The following is a 25,121-nucleotide window of genomic DNA, read 5'->3' on the forward strand; positions in this document are numbered from 1 at the left end:
ATGCCGCCTTAAGTACAAGAATATGGACTCTTCTTACAGTCGGTGCTTTGATCCTTTCCTGTGATACCAGTATTAGTTTCCGATACACCACTGCAGGTTCAATGTGTTCCTTGGACATTCACATTGACGATGAAAAACTGATATTACATCCGAATTAAATACAAAAGGCACAATGCCGCCTTAAATGCAAGAAGAGAGAGACTTCTACGAGTCTGTGCTTTGGTTCATTCCTATGAGACCAGTATTAGTTTCCGATACACCACTGCAGGTTCAATGTATTCCTTTTACATACACATTGACGATGAAACGCTGAAATTACATCGGAATTAAATAGAAAATGCACAATGCCGCCTTAAGTGCAAGAAGAGTGAGACTTCTTAGAGTCCGTGCTTTGATCTTTTCCTGTGAGACCAGTATTAGTTTCCGATACACCACTGCAGGATCAATGTATTCATTAGAAATTCACATTGACGATCAAACACTAAAATTACATCGGAGTTAAATACATATGGCACAATGCCGCCCTAAGTGCAAGAAGAGTGAGACTTCTTAGAGTCTGTGCTTTGATACTTTCCTATGAGACCAGTATTAGTTTCCGATACACCACTGCAGGTTCAATGTATTTCTTGGACCTTCACATTGACAACGAAACACAGAAATCGCATCGGAATTAAATACAAAAAGCACAATGCCGCCTTAAGTACAAGAATATGGACTCTTCTTGCAGTCGGTGCTTTGATCCTTTCCTGTGAGACCAGTATTAGGTTTCGATACACCACTGCAGGTTCAATGTATTCCTTGGACATTGACATTGACGATGAAAAACTGATATTACATCCGAATTAATTACAAAAGGCACAATGCCGATTTAAATGCATGAAGAGAGAGACTTCTTCGAGTCTGTGCTTTGATTCTTTCCTATGAGACCAGTATTAGTTTCCGAAACACCACTGCAGGTTCAATGTATTCCTTTTACATACGCATTGACGATGAAACACAGAAATTACATCGGAATTAAATACAAAAGGCACAATGCCGCCTTAAATGCAAGAAGAGTGAGACTTCTTAGGGTGTGTGCTTTGACCCTTTCCTGTGAGACCAGTATTAGTTTCCGATACACCACTGCAGGTTCAATGTATTCCTTGGACCTTCACATTGACGACGAAACACAGAAATCGCATCGGAATTAAATACAATAGGCACAATGCCACCTTAAGTACAAGAATATAGACTCTTCTTAGAGTCGGTGCTTTGATCCTTTCCTATGAGACCAGTATTAGTTTCCGATACACCACTGCAGGTTCAATGAATTCCTTTTACATACACATTGACGATGAAACACTAACATTACATCGGAATTAAATACAAAAGGCACAATGCCGCCTTAAGTGAAGGAAGACTGAGACTTCTTGGAGTCTGTGCTTTGATTCTTTCCTATGAGACAATATTAGTTTCCGATACACCACTGCAAGTTCAATGTATTTCTTGGACCTTCACTTTGACGACGAAACACAGAAATCGCATCCGAATTAAATACAAAAGGCACAATTCCGCCTTAAGTACAAGAATATAGACTCTTCCTACAGTCGGTTTTTGATCCTTTCCTGTGAGATCAGTATTAGTTTCCGTTACACCACTGCAGGTTCAATGTGTTCCTTGGACATTCACATTGACGATGAAGCACAGAAATTACATCGGAATTAAACACAAAAGGCACAATGCCGCCTTAAATGCAAAAAGAGTGAGACTTCTTAGTGTCTGTGATTTGATCCTTTCCTATGAGACCAATATTAGTTTCCGAACACCACTGCAGATTCAATGTGTTCCTTTTACATACACATTGACGATGAAACACTGAAATTACATCGGAATTAAATACAAAAGGAATAATGCCGCCTTAAGTGCAAGAAGAGTGAGACTTCTTAGAGTCTGTGCTTTGACCCTTTCCTGTGAGACCAGTATTAGTTTCCGATACACCACTGCAGGTTCAATGTATTCCTTTTACATACACATTGACGATGAAACACTGAAATTACATCGGAATTAAATACAAAAGGAATAATGCCGCCTTAAGTGCAAGAAGAGTGAGACTTCTTAGAGTCTGTGCTTTGACCCTTTCCTGTGAGACCAGTATTAGTTTCCGATACACCACTGCAGGTTCAATGTATTCCTTTTACATACACATTGACGATGAAACACTAACATTACATCGGAATTAAATACAAAAGGCACAATGCCGCCTTAAGTGCAAGAAGAGTGAGACTTCTTAGAGTCTGTGATTTGATGCTTTCCTATGAGACCAGTATTAGTATCCGAACACCACTGAGGGTTCAATGTGTTCCTTTTACATACACATTCACGATGAAACACTGAAATTACATCGGAATTAAATACAAAAGGAATAATGCCGCCTTAAGTGCAAGAAGAGTGAGACTTCTAAGAGTCTGTGCTTTGTTCCTGTCCTGTGAGACTAGTATTAGTTTCCGATACACCACTGCAGGTTCAGTGTATTCCTTGGACCTTCACATTGACGATGAAACACAGAAATTACATCGGAATTAAATACAAAAGGCATAATGCCGCCTTAAATGCAAGAAGAGTGAGACTTCTTAGAGTATGTGCATTGATCCTTTCCTGTGAGACCAGTACTAGTTTCCGATACACCACTGCAAGTTCAATGTATTCCTTGGACATTCACATTGACGATGAAAAACTGCAATTACATCGTAATTAAATACAAAAGGCACAGTGCCTCCTTAAGTGCAAGAATATAGACTCTTCTTACAGTCGGTTTTTTGATCCTTTCCTGTGAGACCAGTATTAGTTTCCGATACACCACTGCAGGTTCAATGTATTCCTTGGACATTCACATTGACGATGAAACACTGAATTTACATCGGAATTGCATACGAATGGCACAATGCCACCTTAAGTGCAAAAAGAGTGAGACTTCTTAGAGTCTGTCCTTTGATCCTTTCCTGTGAGACCAGTATTTGTTTCCGATAGACCACTGCAGGTTCAATGTATTCCTTGGACCTTCGCATTAACGATGAAATACAGAAATCGGATCACAATTAAATACAAAAGGCCCAATGCCGCCTTTAGTACAAGTTAGATTCTCTTCTTACTGTTGGTGTTTGATCCTTTCCTGTGAGACCACTATTAGTTTCCGATTCACCACTGCAGGTTCAATGTATTCCTTGGTCATTCACATTGACGACGAAACACTGAAACTACATCAGAATTACATAGAAAAGGCACAATGCCGCCTTAAATGCAAGAAGAGTGAAACATCTTAGAGTCTGTGCTTTGATCCTTTTCTATGAGAACAGTATTAGTTTCCAATACACCACTGCAGGTTCAATGTATTCCTTGGACATTCACATTGACGATGAAACACAGAAACTACATCGGAATTGAATACAAAAGGCACAATGACGCCTTAAATGAAAGAAGAGTGAGACTTCTTAGAGTCTGTGCTTTGATACTTTCCTATGAGACCAGTATTAGTTTCCGATACACCACTGCAGGTTCAATGTATTTCTTGGACCTTCACATTGACAACGAAATACAGAAACCGCATCGGAATTAAATACAAATCGCACAATGCCGCCGTAAGTACAAGAATATGGACTCTTCTTACAGTCGGTGCTTTGATCCTTTCCTGTGATACCAGTATTAGTTTCCGATACACCACTGCAGGTTCAATGTGTTCCTTGGACATTCACATTGACGATCAAAAACTGATATTACATCCGATTTTAATACAAAAGGCACAATGCCGCCTTAAGTGCAAGAAGAGAGAGACTTCTACGAGTCTGCGCTTTGGTTCATTCCTATGAGACCAGTATTAGTTTCCGATACACCACTGCAGGTTCAATGTATTCCTTTTACATACACATTGACGATGAAACACTGAAATTACATCGGAATTAAATAGAAAATGCACAATGCCGCCTTAAGTGTAAGAAGAGTGAGACTTCTTAGAGTCCGTGCTTTGATCTTTTCCTGTGAGACCAGTATTAGTTTCCGATACACCACTGCAGGATCAATGTATTCATTAGAAATTCACATTGACGATCAAACACTAAAATTACATCGGAGTTAAATACATATGGCACAATGCCGCCCTAAGTGCAAGAAGAGTGAGACTTCTTAGAGTCTGTGCTTTGATACTTTCCTATGAGACCAGTATTAGTTTCCGATACACCACTGCAGGTTCAATGTATTTCTTGGACCTTCACATTGACAACGAAACACAGAAATCGCATCGGAATTAAATACAAAAGGCACAATGCCGCCTTAAGTACAAGAATATGGACTCTTCTTGCAGTCGGTGCTTTGATCCTTTCCTGTGAGACCAGTATTAGGTTTCGATACACCACTGCAGGTTCAATGTATTCCTTGGACATTGACATTGACGATGAAAAACTGATATTACATCCGAATTCATTACAAAAGGCACAATGCCGATTTAAATGCATGAAGAGAGAGACTTCTTCGAGTCTGTGCTTTGATTCTTTCCTATGAGACCAGTATTAGTTTCCGAAACACCACTGCAGGTTCAATGTATTCCTTTTACATACGCATTGACGATGAAACACAGAAATTACATCGGAATTAAATACAAAAGGCACAATGCCGCCTTTAATGCAAGAAGAGTGAGACTTCTTAGGGTGTGTGCTTTGACCCTTTCCTGTGAGACCAGTATTAGTTTCCGATACACCACTGCAGGTTTAATGTATTCCTTGGACCTTCACATTGAAGACGAAACACAGAAATCGCATCGGAATTAAATACAATAGGCACAATGCCACCTTAAGTACAAGAATATAGACTCTTCTTAGAGTCGGTGCTTTGATCCTTTCCTATGAGACCAGTATTAGTTTCCGATACACCACTGCAGATTCAATGTGTTCCTTTTACATACACATTGACGATGAAACACTGAAATTACATCGGAATTAAATACAAAAGGAATAATGCCGCCTTAAGTGCAAGAAGAGTGAGACTTCTTAGAGTCTGTGCTTTGACCCTTTCCTGTGAGACCAGTATTAGTTTCCGATACACCACTGCAGGTTCAATGTATTCCTTTTACATACACATTGACGATGAAACACTAACATTACATCGGAATTAAATACAAAAGGCACAATGCCGCCTTAAGTGCAAGAAGAGTGAGACTTCTTAGAGTCTGTGATTTGATCCTTTCCTATGAGACCAGTATTAGTTTCCGATACACCACTGCAGGTTCAATGTATTCCTTTTACATACGCATTGACGATGAAACACAGAAATTACATCGGAATTAAATACAAAAGGCACAATGCCGCCTTAAATGCAAGAAGAGTGAGACTTCTTAGGGTGTGTGCTTTGACCCTTTCCTGTGAGACCAGTATTAGTTTCCGATACACCACTGCAAGTTCAATGTATTTCTTGGACCTTCACTTTGACGACGAAACACAGAAATCGCATCCGAATTAAATACAAAGGGCACAATTCCGCCTTAAGTACAAGAATATAGACTCTTCTTACAGTCGGTTTTTGATCCTTTCCTGTGAGATCAGTATTAGTTTCCGTTACACCACTGCAGGTTCAATGTGTTCCTTGGACATTCACATTGACGATGAAGCACAGAAATTACATCGGAATTAAACACAAAAGGCACAATGCCGCCTTAAATGCAAAAAGAGTGAGACTTCTTAGTGTCTGTGATTTGATCCTTTCCTATGAGACCAATATTAGTTTCCGAACACCACTGCAGATTCAATGTGTTCCTTTTACATACACATTGACGATGAAACACTGAAATTACATCGGAATTAAATACAAAAGGAATAATGCCGCCTTAAGTGCAAGAAGAGTGAGACTTCTTAGAGTCTGTGCTTTGACCCTTTCCTGTGAGACCAGTATTAGTTTCCGATACACCACTGCAGGTTCAATGTGTTCCTTGGACATTCACATTGACGATGAAAAACTGCAATTACATCGGAATTAAATACAAAAGGCACAGTGCCTCCTTAAGTACAAGAATATAGACTCTTCTTACAGTCGGTTCTTTGATCCTTTCCTGTGAGACCAGTATTAGTTTCTGATACACCACTGCAAGTTCAATGTATTCCTTGGACATTCACATTGACGATGAAACACTGAAATTACATCAAAATTAAATACAAAAGGCCCAATGCCGCATTAAATGCAAGAAGAGTGAGACTTCTTAGAGTCTGTGCATTGATCCTTTCCTTCGAGACCAGTACTAGTTTCCGATACACCACTGCAGGTTCAAAGTAATCCTTGGACCTTCACATTGACGATGAAACACAGAAATCGCATCGGAATTAAATACAAAAGGCACAATGCCGCCTTAAGTACAATAATAGAGACTCTTCTTACAGTCTGTGCCTTAAACACTCTGTGTCAGACCAGTATTAGTTTTCGATACACCACTGCCGGCTCAATGTAATCCTTGGACATTCACATTGACGATGAAACACTGAAATTACATCGGAATTAAATACAAAATTCACAATGCCGCCTTAAGTGCAAAAAGAGTGAGACTTCTTACAGTCTGTCCTTTGATCCTTTCCTGTGAGACCAGTATTTGTTTCCGATAGACCACTGCAGGTTCAATGTATTCCTTGGACCTTCGCATTGACGATGAAATACAGAAATCGGATCGGAATTAAATACAAAAGGCACAATGCCGCCTTAATTACAATAATAGAGACTCTTCTTACAGTCTGTGCCTTAAACACTCTGTGTCAGACCAGTATTAGTTTCCGATACACCACTGCAGGTTCAATGTATTCCTTGGACATTCACATTGACGATGAAACACTGAATTTACATCGGAATTGCATGCGAATGGCACAATGCCACCTTAAGTGCAAAAAGAGTGAGACTTCTTAGAGTCTGTCCTTTTATCCTTTCCTGTGAGACCACTATTAGTTTCCGATTCACCACTGCAGGTTCAATGTATTCCTTGGACATTCACATTGACGACGAAACACTGAAATTACATCAGAATTACATAGAAAAGGCACAATGCCGCCTTAAGTGCAAGAAGAGTGAAACATCTTGAAGTCTGTGCTTTGATCGTTTTCTATGAGAACAGTATTAGTTTCCGATACACCACTGCAGGTTCAATGTATTCCTTGGACCTTCACATTGACGATGAAACACAGAAATTACATCGGAATTGAATACAAAAGGCACAATGACGCCTTAAATGAATGAAGAGTGAGACTTCTTAGAGTTTGTGCTTTGATACTTTCCTATGAGACCAGTATTATTTTCCGATACACCACTCCAGGTTAAATGTATTTCTTGGACCTTCACATTGACAACGAAATACAGAAACCGCATCTTAATTAAATACAAAACGCACAATGTCGCCTTAAGTACAAGAATATGGACTCTTCTTACAGTCGGTGCTTTGATCCTTTCCTGTGATACCAGTATTAGTTTCCGATACACCACTGCAGGTTCAATGTGTTCCTTGGACATTCACATTGACGATGAAAAACTGATGTTACATCCGAATTAAATACAAAAGGCACAATGCCGCCTTAAATGCAAGAAGAGAGAGACTTCTTCGAGTCTGTGCTTTGGTTCATTCCTATGAGACCAGTATTAGTTCCCGATACACCACTGCAGGTTCAATGTATTCCTTTTACATACACATTGACGATGAAACACTGAAATTACATCGGAATTAAATAGAAAAGGCACAATGCCGCCTTAAGTGCAAGAAGAGTGAGACTTCTTAGAGTCCGTGCTTTGATCTTTTCCTGTGAGACCAGTATTAGTTTCCGATACACCACTGCAGGATCAATGTATTCATTAGAAATTCACATTGACGATCAAACACTAAACTTACATCGGAGTTAAATACAAATGGCACAATGCCGCCCTAAGTGCAAGAAGAGTTAGACTTCTTAGAGTCTGTGCTTTGATACTTTCCTATGAGACCAGTATTAGTTTCCGATACACCACTGCAGGTTCAATGTATGTCTTGGACCTTCACATTGACAACGAAACACAGAAATCGCATCGGAATTAAATACAAAAGGCACAATGCCACCTTAAGTACAAGAATATAGACTCTTCTTAGGGTCGGTGCTTTGATCCTTTCCTATGAGACCAGTATTGGCTTCCGATACACCACTGCAGGTTCAATGTATTCCTTAGACCTTCACATTGACGATGAAACACTGAAATTACATCGGAATTAAATACAAAAGGCACAATGACGCCATAAGTACAAGAAGAGTGAGACTTCTTAGAGTATGTGCTTTGATCCTTACCTGTGAGACCAGTATTAGTTTCTGATAGACCACTGCAGGTCAATGTATTCCTTGGACATTCACACTGACGATGAAACACCGAAATTACATCGGAATTAAATACAAAGGGCACAATGACGCCATAAGTACAAGAAGAGTGAGACTTCTTAGAGTATGTGCTTTGATCCTTTCCTGTGAGGCAAGTATTAGTTTCCGATACACCACTGCTGGTTCAATGTATATCTTGAAACTTCACATTGAAGATGAAACTCAGATATCGCATCGGAATTAAATGCAAAAGGCACAATGCCGAATTAAGTTCAAGAGGAGAGAGACTTCTTAGAGTCTGTGCTTTGATCCTTTCCTATGACGCCAGTATTAGTTTCCGATACACCACTGTAGGTTCAATGTATTCCTTAGACATACACATTGACGATGAAACACTGAAATTACATCGGAATTAAATACAAAAGGCATTATGCCGCCTTAAGTACAACAAGAGTGAGACTTCTTAGAGTCTGTGCTTTGATCCTTTCCTGTGAGACCAGTATTAGCTTCTGATACACCACTGCTGGTGCAATGTATTCCTTCGACTTTCACATTGACGTTGAATCACACAGAAATCGCATCGGAATTAAATACAAAAGGCACAATGCCGCCTTAAGTACGAGAATAGAGACTCTTCTTACAGTCGGTGCTTTGATCCATTTCTGTGAGACCAATATTAATTTCCGATATACCACTGCAGGTTCAATGTATTCCTTGGATATTCACATTGACGATGAAACACTGAAATTACATCGGAATTACATACAAAAGGCACAATGACGCCTTAAGTGCAAGAAGAGTGAGACTTCTTAGAGTCTGTCATTTGAACCTTTCCTATGAGACCAGTATTAGTTTCCGAACACCTCTGCAGGATCAATGTATTCCTTTTACATACACATTGACGATGAGACACTGAAATTACATCGGAATTAAATACAAAAGGAATAATGCCACCTTAAGTGCAAGAAGAGTGAGACTTCTTAGAGTCTGTGCTTTGATCCTTTCCTGTGAGACCAGTATTATATTCCGATACACCACTGCAGGTTCAATGTATTCCTTTTACATACACATTGACGATTAAACACTGATATTACATCGGAAATAATGCAAAAGGCAAAATGCGGTCTTAAGTGCAAGAAGAGTGAAACTTCTTAGAGTCTGTGCTTTGATCCTTCCCTGACATACCAGTATTAGTTTCCGATACACCACTGCAGGTTCAATGTATTCCTTGGACCTTCACATTGACGATGAAACACAGAAATTTCATCGGAATTAAATACAAAAGGCATAATGCCGCCTTAATTGCAAGAAGAGTGAGACTTCTTAGAGTCTGTGGATTGATCCTTTCCTGTGAGACCAGTACTAGTTTCCGATACACCACTGCAAGTTCAATGTATTCCTTGGACATTCACATTGACGATGAAAAACTGCAATTACATCGGAATTAAATACAAAAGGCACAGTGCCTCCTTAAGTACAAGAATATAGACTCTTCTTACAGTCGGTTCTTTGATCCTTTCCTGTGAGACCAGTATTAGTTTCTGATACACCACTGCAAGTTCAATGTATTCCTTGGACATTCACATTGACGATGAAACACTGAAATTACATCAAAATTAAATACAAAAGGCACAATGCCGCATTAAATGCAAGAAGAGTGAGACTTCTTAGAGTCTGTGGATTGATCCTTTCCTGTGAGACCAGTACTAGTTTCCGATACACCACTGCAGGTTCAAAGTAATCCTTGGACCTTCACATTGACGATGAAACACAGAAATCGCATCGGAATTAAATACAAAAGGCACAATGCCGCCTTAAGTACAATAATAGAGACTCTTCTTACAGTCTGTGCCTTAAACACTCTGTGTCAGACCAGTATTAGTTTTCGATACACCACTGCCGGCTCAATGTAATCCTTGGACATTCACATTGACGATGAAACACTGAAATTACATCGGAATTAAATACAAAATTCACAATGCCGTCTTAAGTGCAAAAAGAGTGAGACTTCTTACAGTCTGTCCTTTGATCCTTTCCTGTGAGACCAGTATTTGTTTCCGATAGACCACTGCAGGTTCAATGTATTCCTTGGACCTTCGCATTGACGATGAAATACAGAAATCGGATCGGAATTAAATACAAAAGGCACAATGCCGCCTTAATTACAATAATAGAGACTCTTCTTACAGTCTGTGCCTTAAACACTCTGTGTCAGACCAGTATTAGTTTCCGATACACCACTGCAGGTTCAATGTATTCCTTGGACATTCACATTGACGATGAAACACTGAATTTACATCGGAATTGCATACGAATGGCACAATGCCACCTTAAGTGCAAAAAGAGTGAGACTTCTTAGAGTCTGTCCTTTTATCCTTTCCTGTGAGACCAGTATTTGTTTCCGATAGACCACTGCAGGTTCAATGTATTCCTTGGACCTTCGCATTGACGATGAAATACTGAAATCGGATCGCAATTAAATACAAAAGGCCCAATGCCGCCTTTAGTACAAGAATAGATACTCTTCTTACTGTTGGTGTTTGATCCTTTCCTGTGAGACCACTATTAGTTTCCGATTCACCACTGCAGGTTCAATGTATTCCTTGGACATTCACATTGACGACGAAACACTGAAATTACATCAGAATTACATAGAAAAGGCACAATGCCGCCTTAAATGCAAGAAGAGTGAAACATCTTGAAGTCTGTGCTTTGATCGTTTTCTATGAGAACAGTATTAGTTTCCGATACACCACTGCAGGTTCAATGTATTCCTTGGACCTTCACATTGACGATGAAACACAGAAATTACATCGGAATTGAATACAAAAGGCACAATGACGCCTTAAATGAATGAAGAGTGAGACTTCTTAGAGTTTGTGCTTTGATACTTTCCTATGAGACCAGTATTAGTTTCCGATACACCACTCCAGGTTAAATGTATTTCTTGGACCTTCACATTGACAACGAAATACAGAAACCGCATCGGAATTAAATACAAAACGCACAATGTCGCCTTAAGTACAAGAATATGGACTCTTCTTACAGTCGGTGCTTTGATCCTTTCCTGTGATACCAGTATTAGTTTCCGATACACCACTGCAGGTTCAATGTGTTCCTTGGACATTCACATTGACGATGAAAAACTGATGTTACATCCGAATTAAATACAAAAGGCACAATGCCGCCTTAAATGCAAGAAGAGAGAGACTTCTTCGAGTCTGTGCTTTGGTTCATTCCTATGAGACCAGTATTAGTTCCCGATACACCACTGCAGGTTCAATGTATTCCTTTTACATACACATTGACGATGAAACACTGAAATTACATCGGAATTAAATGGAAAAGGCACAATGCCGCCTTAAGTGCAAGAAGAGTGAGACTTCTTAGAGTCCGTGCTTTGATCTTTTCCTGTGAGACCAGTATTAGTTTCCGATACACCACTGCAGGATCAATGTATTCATTAGAAATTCACATTGACGATCAAACACTAAAATTACATCGGAGTTAAATACAAATGGCACAATGCCGCCCTAAGTGCAAGAAGAGTGAGACTTCTTAGAGTCTGTGCTTTGATACTTTCCTATGAGACCAGTATTAGTTTCCGATACACCACTGCAGGTTCAATGTATGTCTTGGACCTTCACATTGACAACGAAACACAGAAATCGCATCGGAATTAAATACAAAAGGCACAATGCCACCTTAAGTACAAGAATATAGACTCTTCTTAGGGTCGGTGCTTTGATCCTTTCCTATGAGACCAGTATTGGCTTCCGATACACCACTGCAGGTTCAATGTATTCCTTAGACCTTCACATTGACGATGAAACACTGAAATTACATCGGAATTAAATACAAAAGGCACAATGATGCCATAAGTACAAGAAGAGTGAGACTTCTTAGAGTATGTGCTTTGATCCTTACCTGTGAGACCAGTATTAGTTTCTGATAGACCGCTGCAGGTCAATGTATTCCTTGGACATTCACACTGACGATGAAACACCGAAATTACATCGGAATTAAATACAAAGGGCACAATGACGCCATAAGTACAAGAAGAGTGAGACTTCTTAGAGTATGTGCTTTGATCCTTTCCTGTGAGGCAAGTATTAGTTTCCGATACACCACTGCTGGTTCAATGTATATCTTGAAACTTCACATTGAAGATGAAACTCAGATATCGCATCGGAATTAAATGCAAAAGGCACAATGCCGAATTAAGTTCAAGAGGAGAGAGACTTCTTAGAGTCTGTGCTTTGATCCTTTCCTATGACGCCAGTATTAGTTTCCGATACACCACTGTAGGTTCAATGTATTCCTTAGACATACACATTGACGATGAAACACTGAAATTACATCGGAATTAAATACAAAAGTTATTATGCCGCCTTAAGTACAACAAGAGTGAGACTTCTTAGAGTCTGTGCTTTGATCCTTTCCTGTGAGACCAGTGTTAGCTTCTGATACACCACTGCTGGTGCAATGTATTCCTTCGACTTTCACATTGACGTTGAAACACAGATATCGCATCGGAATTAAATACAAAAGGCACAATGCCGCCTTAAGTACGAGAATAGAGACTCTTCTTACAGTCGGTGCTTTGATCCATTTCTGTGAGACCAATATTAATTTCCGATATACCACTGCAGGTTCAATGTATTCCTTGGATATTCACATTGACGATGAAACACTGAAATTACATCGGAATTACATACAAAAGGCACAATGCCGCCTTAAGTGCAAGAAGAGTGAGACTTCTTAGAGTCTGCGATTTGATCCTTTCCTATGAGACCAATCTTAGTTTCCGATACATCACTGCCGGTTCAATGTATTCTTTTTACATACACATTAAGGATGAAACACTGAATTTACATCGGAATTAAATACAAAAGGCACAATGACGCCTTAAGTGCAAGAAGAGTGAGACTTCTTAGAGTCTGTCATTTGAACCTTTCCTATGAGACCAGTATTAGTTTCCGAACACCTCTGCAGGATCAATGTATTCCTTTTACATACACATTGACGATGAGACACTGAAATTACATCGGAATTAAATACAAAAGGAATAATGCCACCTTAAGTGCAAGAAGAGTGAGACTTCTTAGAGTCTGTGCTTTGATCCTTTCCTGTGAGACCAGTATTATATTCCGATACACCACTGCAGGTTCAATGTATTCCTTTTACATACACATTGACGATGAAACACTGATATTACATCGGAAATAATGCAAAAGGCAAAATGCGGTCTTAAGTGCAAGAAGAGTGAAACTTCTTAGAGTCTGTGCTTTGATCCTTCCCTGACATACCAGTATTAGTTTCCGATACACCACTGCAGGTTCAATGTATTCCTTGGACCTTCGCATTGACGATGAAATACAGAAATCGGATCGGAATTAAATACAAAAGGCACAATGCCGCCTTTAGTACAAGAATAGAGACTCTTCTTACTGTCGGTGCTTTGATCCTCTCCTGTGAGACCAGTATTAGTTTCCGATACACCACTGCAGGTTCAATGTGTCCCTTGGACATCCACATTGACGACAAAACACAGAAATCGCATCGGAATTAAATACAAAAGAGACAATGCCGCCTTAAGTACAATAATAGAGACTCATCTTACAGTCTGTGCCTTGAACACTCTCTGTGAGATTAGTATTAGTTTTCGATACACCACTGCCGGCTCAATGTATTCCTTGGACCTTCACATTGACGATGAAACACTGAAATTACATCGGAATTAAATACAAAATTCACAATGCCGCCTTAAGTGCAAAACGAGTGAGACTTCTTAGAGTCTGTCCTTTGATCCTTTCCTGTGAGACCAGTATTTGTTTCCGATAGACCACTGCAGGTTCAATGTATTCCTTGGATCTTCGCATTGACGATGAAAAACAGAAATCGGATCGGAATTAAATACAAAAGGCACAATGCCGCCTTTAGTACAAGAATAGAGACTCTTCTTACTGTTGGTGTTTGATCCTTTCCTGTGAGACCACTATTAGTTTCCGATACACCACTGCAGGTTCAATGTATTCGTTGGACATTCACATTGACGATGAAACACTGAAATTACATCAGAATTACATAGAAAAGGCACAATGCCGCCTTAAATGCAAGAAGAGTGAAACATCTTAGAGTCTGTGCTTTGATCCTTTTCTATGAGAACAGTATTAGTTTCCGATACACCACTGCAGGTTCAATGTATTCCTTGGACCTTCACATTGACGATGAAACACAGAAATTACATCGGAATTGAATACAAAAGGCACAATGACGCCTTAAATGAAAGAAGAGTGAGACTTCGTAGAGTCTGTGCTTTGATACTTTCCTATGAGACAAGTAATAGTTTCCGATACACCACTGCAGGTTCAATGTATTTCTTGGACCTTCACATTGACAACGAAATACAGAAACCGCATCGGAATTAAATACAAAACGCACAATGCCGCCTTAAGTACAAGAATATGGACTCTTCTTACAGTCGGTGCTTTGATCCTTTCCTGTGATACCAGTATTAGTTTCCGATACTCCACTGCAGGTTCAATGTGTTCCTTGGACATTCACATTGACGATGAAAAACTGATATTACATCCGAATTAAATACAAAAGGCACACTGCCGCCTTAAATGCAAGAAGAGTGAGACTTCTTAGGGTGTGTGCTTGGATCCTTTCCTGTGAGACCAGTATTAGTTTCCGATACACCACTGCAGGTTCAATGTATTCCTTGGACCTTCACATTGACGACGAAACACAGAAATCGCATCGGAATTACATACAAAAGGCACAATGCCACCTTAAGTACAAGAATATAGACTCTTCTTAGGGTCGGTGCTTTGATCCTTTCCTATGAGACCAGTATTGGCTTTCGATACACCACTGCAGGTTCAATGTATTACTTTTACATACGCATTGACGATGAAACACTGAAATTACATCGGAATTAAATACAAAAGGCACAATGACACCTTAAGTGCAAGAAGAGTGAGACTTCTTAGAGTCTGTGCTTTGATCCTTTCCTGTGAGACCAGTATTAGTTTCCGATAGACCACTGCAGGTTCAATGTATTCCTTGGACATTCGCACTGACGATGAAACACTGAAATTACATCGGAATTAAATACAAAAGGCACAATGACGCCATAAGTACAAGAAGAGTGAGACTTCTTAGAGTATGTGCTTTGATCCTTACCTGTGAGACAAGTATTAGTTTCTGATAGACCACTGCAGGTTCAATGTATTCCTTGGACATTCACACTGACGATGAAACACCGAAATTACATCGGAAACAAATACAAAAGGCACAATGACGCCATAAGTACAAGAAGAGTGAGACTTCTTAGAGTATGTGCTTTGGTCCTTTCCTGTGAGGCAAGTATTAGTTTCCGATACACCGCTGCTGGTTCAATGTATATCTTGAAACTTCACATTGAAGATGAAACTCAGACATCGCATCGGAATTAAATACAAAAGGCATAATGCCGCCTTAAGTTCAAGAGCAGTGAGACTTCTTAGAGTCTGTGCTTTGATCCTTTCCTATGACGCCAGTATTAGTTTCCGATACACCACTGTAGGTTCAATGTATTCCTTAGACATACACATTGACGATGAAACACTGAAATTACATCGGAATTAAATACAAAAGGCATTATGCCGCCTTAAGTACAACAAGAGTGAGACTTCTTAGAGTCTGTGCTTTGATCCTTTCCTGTGAGACCAGTATTAGCTTCTGATACACCACTGCTGGTGCAATGTATTCCTTCGACTTTCACATTGACGTTGAAACACAGAAATCGCATCGGTATTAAATACAAAAGGCACAATGCCGCCTTAAGTACGAGAATAGAGACTCTTCTTACAGTCGGTGCTTTGATCCATTTCTGTGAGACCAATATTAGTTTCCGATATACCACTGCAGGTTCAATGTATTCCTTGGATATTCACATTGGCGATAAAACACTGAAATTACATCGGAATTACATACAAAAGGCACAATGCCACCTTAAGTGCAAGAAGAGTGAGACTTCTTAGAGTCTGCGCTTTGATCCATTCCTATGAGACCAATATTAGCTTCCGATACATCACTGCCGGTTCAATGTATTCTTTTTACATACACATTAAGGATGAAACACTGAATTTACATCAGAATTAAATACAAAAAGCACAATGAAGCCTTAAGTGCAAGAAGAGTGAGACTTCTTAGAGTCTGTCATTTGAACCTTTCCTATGAGACCAGTATTAGTTTCCGAACACCTCTGCAGGATCAATGTATTCCTTTTACATACACATTGACGATGAGACACTGAAATTACATCGGAATTAAATACAAAAGGAATAATGCCGCCTTAAGTGCAAGAAGAATGAGACTTCTTAGAGTCTGTGCTTTGATCCTTTCCTGTGAGACCAGTATTATTTTCCGATACACCACTGCAGGTTCAATGTATTCCTTTTACATACACATTGACGATTAAACACTGATATTACACCGGAAATAATGCAAAAGGCAAATGCGGTCTTAAGTGCAAGAAGAGAGAAACTTCTTAGAGTCTGTGCTTTGATCCTTCCCTGACATACCAGTATTAGTTTCCGATACACCACTGCAGGTTCAATGTATTCCTTGGACCTTCGCATTGACGATGAAATACAGAAATCGGATCGGAATTAAATACAAAAGGCACAATGCCGCCTTTAGTACAAGAATAGAACTCTTCTTACTGTCGGTGTTTTGATCCTCTCCTGTGAGACCAATATTAATTTCCGATACACCACTGCAGGTTCAATGTGTCCCTTGGACATTCACATTGACGACAAAACACAGAAATCGCATCGGAATTAAATACAAAAGGCACAATGCCGCCTTAAGTACAAGAATAGAGACTTTTCTTACAGTCGGTGCTTTGATCCTTTCCTGTGAGACCAGTATTAGTTTCCGATACGCCACTGCAGGTTCAATGTATTCCTTGGACATTCACTTTGACGATGAAACACTGAAATTACATCGGAATTAAATACAAAAGGCACGATGCCGCCTTAAGTGCAAGCAGAGTGAGACTTCTTAGAGTCTGTTCTTTGATCCTTTCCTGTGAGACCTGTATTATTTTCCGATACACCACTGCAGCTTCAATGTATTCCTTGGACTTTCACATTGACGACAAAACACAGAAATCGCAACGTAATTAAATACAAAAGGCACAGTGCCGCATTAAGTACAAGAATAGAGACTCTTCTTACAGTCGGTGCTTTGATCCTTTCCTGTGAGACCAGTATTAGTTTCCGATACCCCACTGCAGGTTCAATGTATTCCTTGGACATTCACTTTGACGATGAAACACTGAAATTTCATCGGAATTAAATACAAAAGGCACAATGCCGTCTTAAGTGCAAGAAGAGTGAGACATCTTAGAGTCTGTGCTTTGATCCTTTCCTGTGAGACCAGTATTATTTTCCGATACACCACTGCAGGTCCAATGTATTCCTAGGACCTTCACATTGACGACAAAACACAGAAATCGCATCGGAATTAAATACAAAAGGGACAATGTCGCCTTAAGTAGAAGAATAGAGACTCTTCTTACAGTCTGTGCTTTGATCCATTCCTGTGAGACCAGTATTAGTTTCCGATACACCACTGCAGGTTCAATGTATTCCTTGGACATACACATTGACCATGAAACACTGAAATTACATCGGAATTAAATACAAAAGGCACAATGCCGCCTTAAATGCAAGATGAGTGAGACTTCTTAGAGTCTGTGATTTTATCCTTTCCTATGAGATCAGTATTAGTTTCCGATACACCACTGCAGGTGCAATGTATTCCTTCGACTTTCACACTGACGATGAAACACAGAAATCGCATCGGAATTAAATACAAAAGGCACAATGCCGCCTTAAGTACGAGAATAGGGACTCTTCTTACAGTCGGTGCATTGATCCGTTTCTGTAAGACCAATATTAGTTTCCGATATACCACTGCAGGTTCAATGTATTCCTTGGATATTCACATTCACGATGAAACACTGAAATTACATCGGAATTACATACAAAAGGCACAATGCCGCCTTAAGTACAAGAATAGAGACTCTTCTTACAGTCGGTGGTTTGACCTTTCCTGTGAGACAAGTATTAGTTTCCGATACCCCACTGCAGGTTCAATGTATTCCTTGGACATTCACTTTGACGATGAAACACTGAAATTACATCGGAATTAAATACAAAAGGCACAATGCCGTCTTAAGTGCAAGAAGAGTGAGACTTCTTAGAGTCTGTGCTTTGATCCTTTCCTGTGAGAACAGTATTATTTTCCGATAGACCACTGCAGCTACAAAGTATTCCTTGGACATTCACAATGACGACAAAACACAGAAATCGCATCGTAATTAAATACAAAATGCACAATGCCGCCTTAAGTACAAGAATAGAGACTTTTCTTACAGTCGGTCATTTGATCCTTTCCTGTGAGACCAGTATTAGTTTCCGATACGCCACTGCAGGTTCAATGTATTCCTTGGACATTCACATTGACGATGAAACACTGAAATTACATCGGAATTAATTAAACAGGCACAATGCCGCCTTAAATGCAAGAATAGTGAGACTTCTTAGAGTCTGTGCTTAGATTCTTTCCAATGTGACCAGTATTAGTTTCCGATACACCGCTGCAGGTTCTATGTATTCCTTGGACATTCACATTGACGACAAAACACAGAAATCGCATCGGAATTAAATACAAAAGGCACAACGCCGCCTTAAGTACTAGAATAGAGACTCTCCTTACAGTCGGTGCTTTGATCCTTTCCTGTGAGACCAGTATTAGTTTCCGATACCCCACTGCAGGTTCAATGTATTCCTTGGACATTCACTTTGACGATGAAACACTGAAATTACATCGGAATTAATTACAAAAGGCACAATGCCGTCTTAAGTGCAAGAAGAGAGAGACTTCTTAGAGTCTGTGCTTTGATCCTTTCCTGTGAGACCAGTATTATTTTCCGATACACCACTGCAGGTTCAATGTATTCCTAGGACCTTCACATTGACGACAAAACACAGAAATCGCATCGGAATTAATTTCAAAAGGTACAATGTCGCCTTAAGTACAAGAATAGAGGCTCTTCTTACAGTCGGTGCTTTGATCCATTCCTGTGAGACCAATATTAGTTTCCGATACACCACTGCAGGTTCAATGTATTCCGTGGACATTCACATTGACGATGAAACACTGGAATTACATCGGAATTTAATACAAAAGGCACAATGCCGCTTTAAGTACAAGAATAGAGACATTTCTTACAGTCGGTGCTTTGATCTTCCTGTGAGACCAGTATTAGTTTTCGATACACCATTGCAGGTTCAATGTATTCCTTGGACATTCACATTGACGATGAAACACTGAAATTACATCGGAATTAAGTACAAAAGGCACAATGCCACCTTAAGTGCAAAAGGAGAGAGACTTCTTAGAGTCTGTGTTTTGATCCATTCCTATGAGACCAGTATTACTTTCCGATACACCACTGCAGGTTCAATGTATTCCTTGGACCATCACATTAACGATGAAACACAGTAATCGCGCCGGAATTAAATACAAAAGGCACAATGCTGCCTTAAGTACAAGAATAGAGACTCTTCTTACAGTTGGTGCTTTTATCCTTTCCTGTGAGGCCAGTATTAGTTTCCGATACACCACTGCAGGTTCTATGTATTCCTTGGACATTCACATTGACGTTGAAACACAGAGGTCGCATCGGAATTAAATACAAACGGCACATTGCCGCCTTAAGTACAAGAATAGAGACTCTTCTTACAGTCGGTGCTTTGATCCTTTCCTGTGAGACCAGTATTAGTTTCCGAGACGCCACTGCAGGTTCAATGTATTCCTTTTACATACACATTGACGATGAAACACTGAAATTACATCGGAATTAAATACAAAAGGCACAATGCCACGTTAAGTACAAAAGGAGTTAGACTTCTTAGAGTCGGTGTTTTTCATCCTTTCCTATGAGACCAGTATTAGTTTCCGATACACCACTGCAGGTTCAATGTATTCCTTTTACTTACACATTGACGATGAAACACTGAAATTACATCAGAATTAAATACAAAAGGCACAATGCCGCCTTAAGAGCAAGAAGAGTGAGACTTCTTAGGGTCTGTGATTTGATCTTTCTGTGAGACCAGTATTAGCTTCCGATACAGCACTGCAGGTTCAATGTATTCCTTGGACCTTCTCATTAACGATGATACACAGAAATCGCCTCTGAATTAAATACAAAAGGCACAATGCCGCCTTTAGTACAAGAATAGAGACCCTTCTTACAGTCGGTGCTTTGATCCTTTCCTGTGAGAACAGTATTAGTTTCCGATACACCACTGCATGTTCTATGTATTCCTTGCACATTCACTTTGATGATGAAACACTGAAATTACATCGGAATTAATTACAAAAGGCACAATGCCGTCTTAAATGCAAGAAGAGAGAGACTTCTTAGAGTCTGTCCTTTGATCCTTTCCTGTGAGACCAGTATTATTTTCCGATACACCACTGCAGGTTCAATGTATTCCTAGGACCTTCACATTGACGACAAAACACAGAAATCGCATCGGAATTAATTTTAAAAGGGACAATGTCGCCTTAAGTACAAGAATAGAGGCTCTTCTTACAGTCGGTGCTTTGATCCATTCCTGTGAGACCAATATTAGTTTCCGATACACCACTGCAGGTTCTATGTATTCCTTGGACATTCACATTGACGATGAAACTCTGAAATTACATCGGAATTAAATACAAAAGGCACAATTCCGCCTTAAATGCAAGAAGAGTGAGACTTCTTATAGTCTGTGCTTTTATCCTTTCCTATGAGACCAGTATTAGTTTCCGATACACCACTGCAGGTTCAATGTATTCCTTTTACATACACACTGCCGATGAAATACTGAAATTACATCGGAATTAAATACAAAAGGCACAATGCCACCTTAAGTGCAAAAGGAGAGAGACTTCTTAGAGTCTGTGCTTTGATCCTTTCCTATGAGACCAGTATTAGTTTCCGATACACCACTGCAGGTTCAATGTATTCCTTGGACCATCACATTAACGATGAAACACAGAAATCGCGTCGGAATTAAATACAAAAGGCACAATGCTGCCTTAAGTGCAAGAATAGAGACTCTTCTTACAGTTGGTGCTTTTATCCTTTCCTGTGAGGCCAGTATTAGTTTCCGATACACCACTGCAGGTTCTATGTATTCCTTGGACATTCACATTGACGTTGAAACACAGAGGTCGCATCGGAATTAAATACAAACGGCACATTGCCGCCATAAGTACAAGAATAGAGACTCTTCTTACAGTCGGTGCTTTGATCCTTTCCTGTGAGACCAGTATTAGTTTCCGAGACGCCACTGCAGGTTCAATGTATTCCTTGGACATTCACATTGACGATGAAACACTGAAATTACATCGGAATTAAATACAACAGGCACAATGCGCCTTAAACGCAAGAATAGTGAGACTTCTTATAGTCTGTGCTTTGATTCTTTCCAATGAGACCAGTATTAGTTTCCGATACACCACTGCAGGTTCTATGTTTTCCTTGGACATTCCCATTGACGACAAAACACAGAAATCGCATCGGAATTAAATACAAAAGGCACAATGCCGCTTTACGTATAAGAATAGAGACATTTCTTAAAGTCGGTGCTTTGATCTTTCCTGTGAGACCAGTATTAGTTTTAGATACACCATTGCAGGTTCAATGTATTCCTTGGACATTCACATTGACGATGAAACACTGAAATTACATCGGAATTAAATACAAAAGGCACAATGCAGTCCTAAGTGCAAGATGAGTGAGACTTCTTAGAGTCTGTGCTTTGATCCTTTCCTGTGAGAGCAGTATCACTTTCCGTTACACCACTGCAGGTTCAATGTATTCCTTGCACCTTCACATTGACGACAAAACACAGAGATCGCATCGGAATTAAATACAAAAGGCACAATGCCGCCTTAAGTACAAGAATAGAGACCCTTCTTACAGTCGGTGCTTTGATCCATTCTTGTGAGACCAGTATTAGTTTCCGATACACCACTGCAGGTTCAATGTATTCCTTTTACATATACATTGACGATGAAACACTGAAATTACATCGGAATTAAGTACAAAAGGCAAAATGCCACGTTAAGTACAAAAGGAGTGAGACTTCTTAGAGTCTGTGTTTTACATCCTTTCCTATGAGACCAGTATTAGTTTCCGATACACCACTGCAGGTTCAATGTATTCCTTTTACATACACATTGACGATGAAACACTGAGATTACATCGGAATTAAATACAAAAGGCACAATGCCGCCTTAAGAGCAAGAAGAGTGAGACTTCTTAGGGTCTGTGATTTGATCTTTCTGTGAGACCAGTACTAGTTTCCGATACAGCACTGCAGGTTCAATGTATTCCTTGGACCTTCACATTAACGATGATACACAGAAATCGCCTCTGAATTAAATACAAAAGGCATAATGCCGCCTTTAGTACAAGAATAGAAACCCTTCTTACAGTCGGTGCTTTGATCCTTTCCTGTGAGAACAGTATTAGTTTCCGATACACCACTGCATGTTCTATGTATTCCTTGCACATTCACATTGACGATGAAACACAGAAATCGCATAGGAATTAAATACAAAAGGCACAATACCGCCTTAAGTACAAGAATAGGGACTCTTCTTACATTCGGTGCTTTGATCCTTTCCTGTGAGACCAGTATAAGTTACCGATACACCACTGCAGGTTCAATGTATACTTTGGACCTTCACATTGACGATGAAACACAGAAATCGTATCGCAATTAAATACAAAAGCACAATGCCGCCTCAAGTACACGAATAGAGACACTTCTTACAGTCGGTGCTTTGATCCTTTCCTGTGAGACCAGTATTAGTTTCCGATACGCCACTGCAGGTTCAATGTATTCCTTGGACATTCACATTGACGATGAAACACTGAAATTACATCGGAATTAAATACAAAAGGCACAATGCCGCCTTAAATGCAAGAAGAGTGAGACTTCTTAGCGTCTGTGCTTTGATTCTTACCTATGAGACCAGTATTAGTTTCCGATACACCACTGCAGGTTCAATGTATTCCTTTTACATACACATTGACGATGAATTCTGAAATTACATCGGAATTAAATACAAAAGGCACAATGCCGCCTTAAGTGCAAGAAGAGTGAGAATTCTTAGAGGCTGTGCTTTGATCCTTTCCTGTGAGACCAGTATTAGTTTCCGATACACCACTGCAGGTTCAATGTATTCATTTCACATACACATTGACGATGAAACACTGAATTTACATCGGAATTAAATACAAAAGGCACAATGCCACCTTAAGTGCAAAAGGAGTGAGACCTCTTAGAGTATGTGCTTTGATCCTTTCCTATGAGACCAGTATTAGTTTCCGATACACCACTGCAGGTTCAATGAATTCCTTTTACATACACATTGACGATGAAACACTGAAATAACATCGGAATTATATACAAAAGGAATAATGCCGCCTTAAGTGCAAGAAGAGTGAGACTTCTTAGAGTCTGTGCTTTGATCCTTTCCTGTGAGTCCAACATTATTTTCCGAAGCACCACTGCAGGTTCAATGTATTCCTTGTACATACACATTGACGATGAAACACTGATATTACATCGGAAATAATGCAAAAGGCAAAATGCCGTCTTAAGTGCAAGAAGAGTGAGACTTCTTAGAGTCTGTGCTTTGATCCTTTCCTGGCAGACCAGTATTAGTTTCCGATACACCACTGCAGGTTCAATGTATTCCTTGGACCTTCACATTAACGATGAAACACAGAAATCAAGTCGGAATTAAATACAAAAGGCACAATGCCGCCTTAAGTGCAAGAAGAGTGAGAATTCTTTGAGGCTGTGCTTTGATCCTTTCCTGTGATTCCAGTATTAGTTTCCGATACACCACTGCAGGTTCAATCTATTCATTTCACATACACATTGACGATGAAACACTGAAATTACATCGGAATTAAATACAAAAGGCACAATGCCACCTTAAGTGCAAAAGGAGTGAGACCTCTTAGAGTATGTGCTTTGATCCTTTCCTATTAGACCAGTATTAGTTTCCGATACACCACTGCAGGTTCAATGAATTCCTTTTACATACACATTGACGATGAAACACTGAAATAACATCGGAATTATATACAAAAGGAATAATGCCGCCTTAAGTGCAAGAAGAGTGAGACTTCTTAGAGTCTGTGCCTTGATCCTTTCCTGTGAGACCAACATTATTTTCCGAAACACCACTGCAGGTTCAATGTATTCCTTGTACATACACATTGACGATGAAACACTGATATTACATCGGAAATAATGCAAAAGGCAAAATGTCGTCTTAAGTGCAAGAAGAGTGAGACTTCTTAGAGTCTGTGCTTTGATCCTTTCCTGGCAGACCAGTATTAGTTTCCGATACACCACTGCAGGTTCAATGTATTCCTTGGACCTTCGTATTAACGATGAAACACAGAAATCAAGTCGGAATTAAATACAAAAATCACAATGCCGCCTTAAGTGCAAGAAGAGTGAGAATTCTTAGAGGCTGTGATTTGATCCTTCCCTGTGAGACCAGTATTAGTTTCCGATACACCACTGCAGGTTCAATGAATTCCTTTTACATACACATTGACGATGAAACACTGAAATAACAACGGAATTAAATACAAAAGGAATAATGCCGCCTTAAGTGCAAGAAGAGTGAGACTTCATAGAG

The sequence above is a fragment of the Schistocerca americana genome, unplaced genomic scaffold (assembly GCF_021461395.2).
Source record: "Schistocerca americana isolate TAMUIC-IGC-003095 unplaced genomic scaffold, iqSchAmer2.1 HiC_scaffold_13, whole genome shotgun sequence".
NCBI lineage: Eukaryota > Metazoa > Arthropoda > Insecta > Orthoptera > Acrididae > Schistocerca > Schistocerca americana.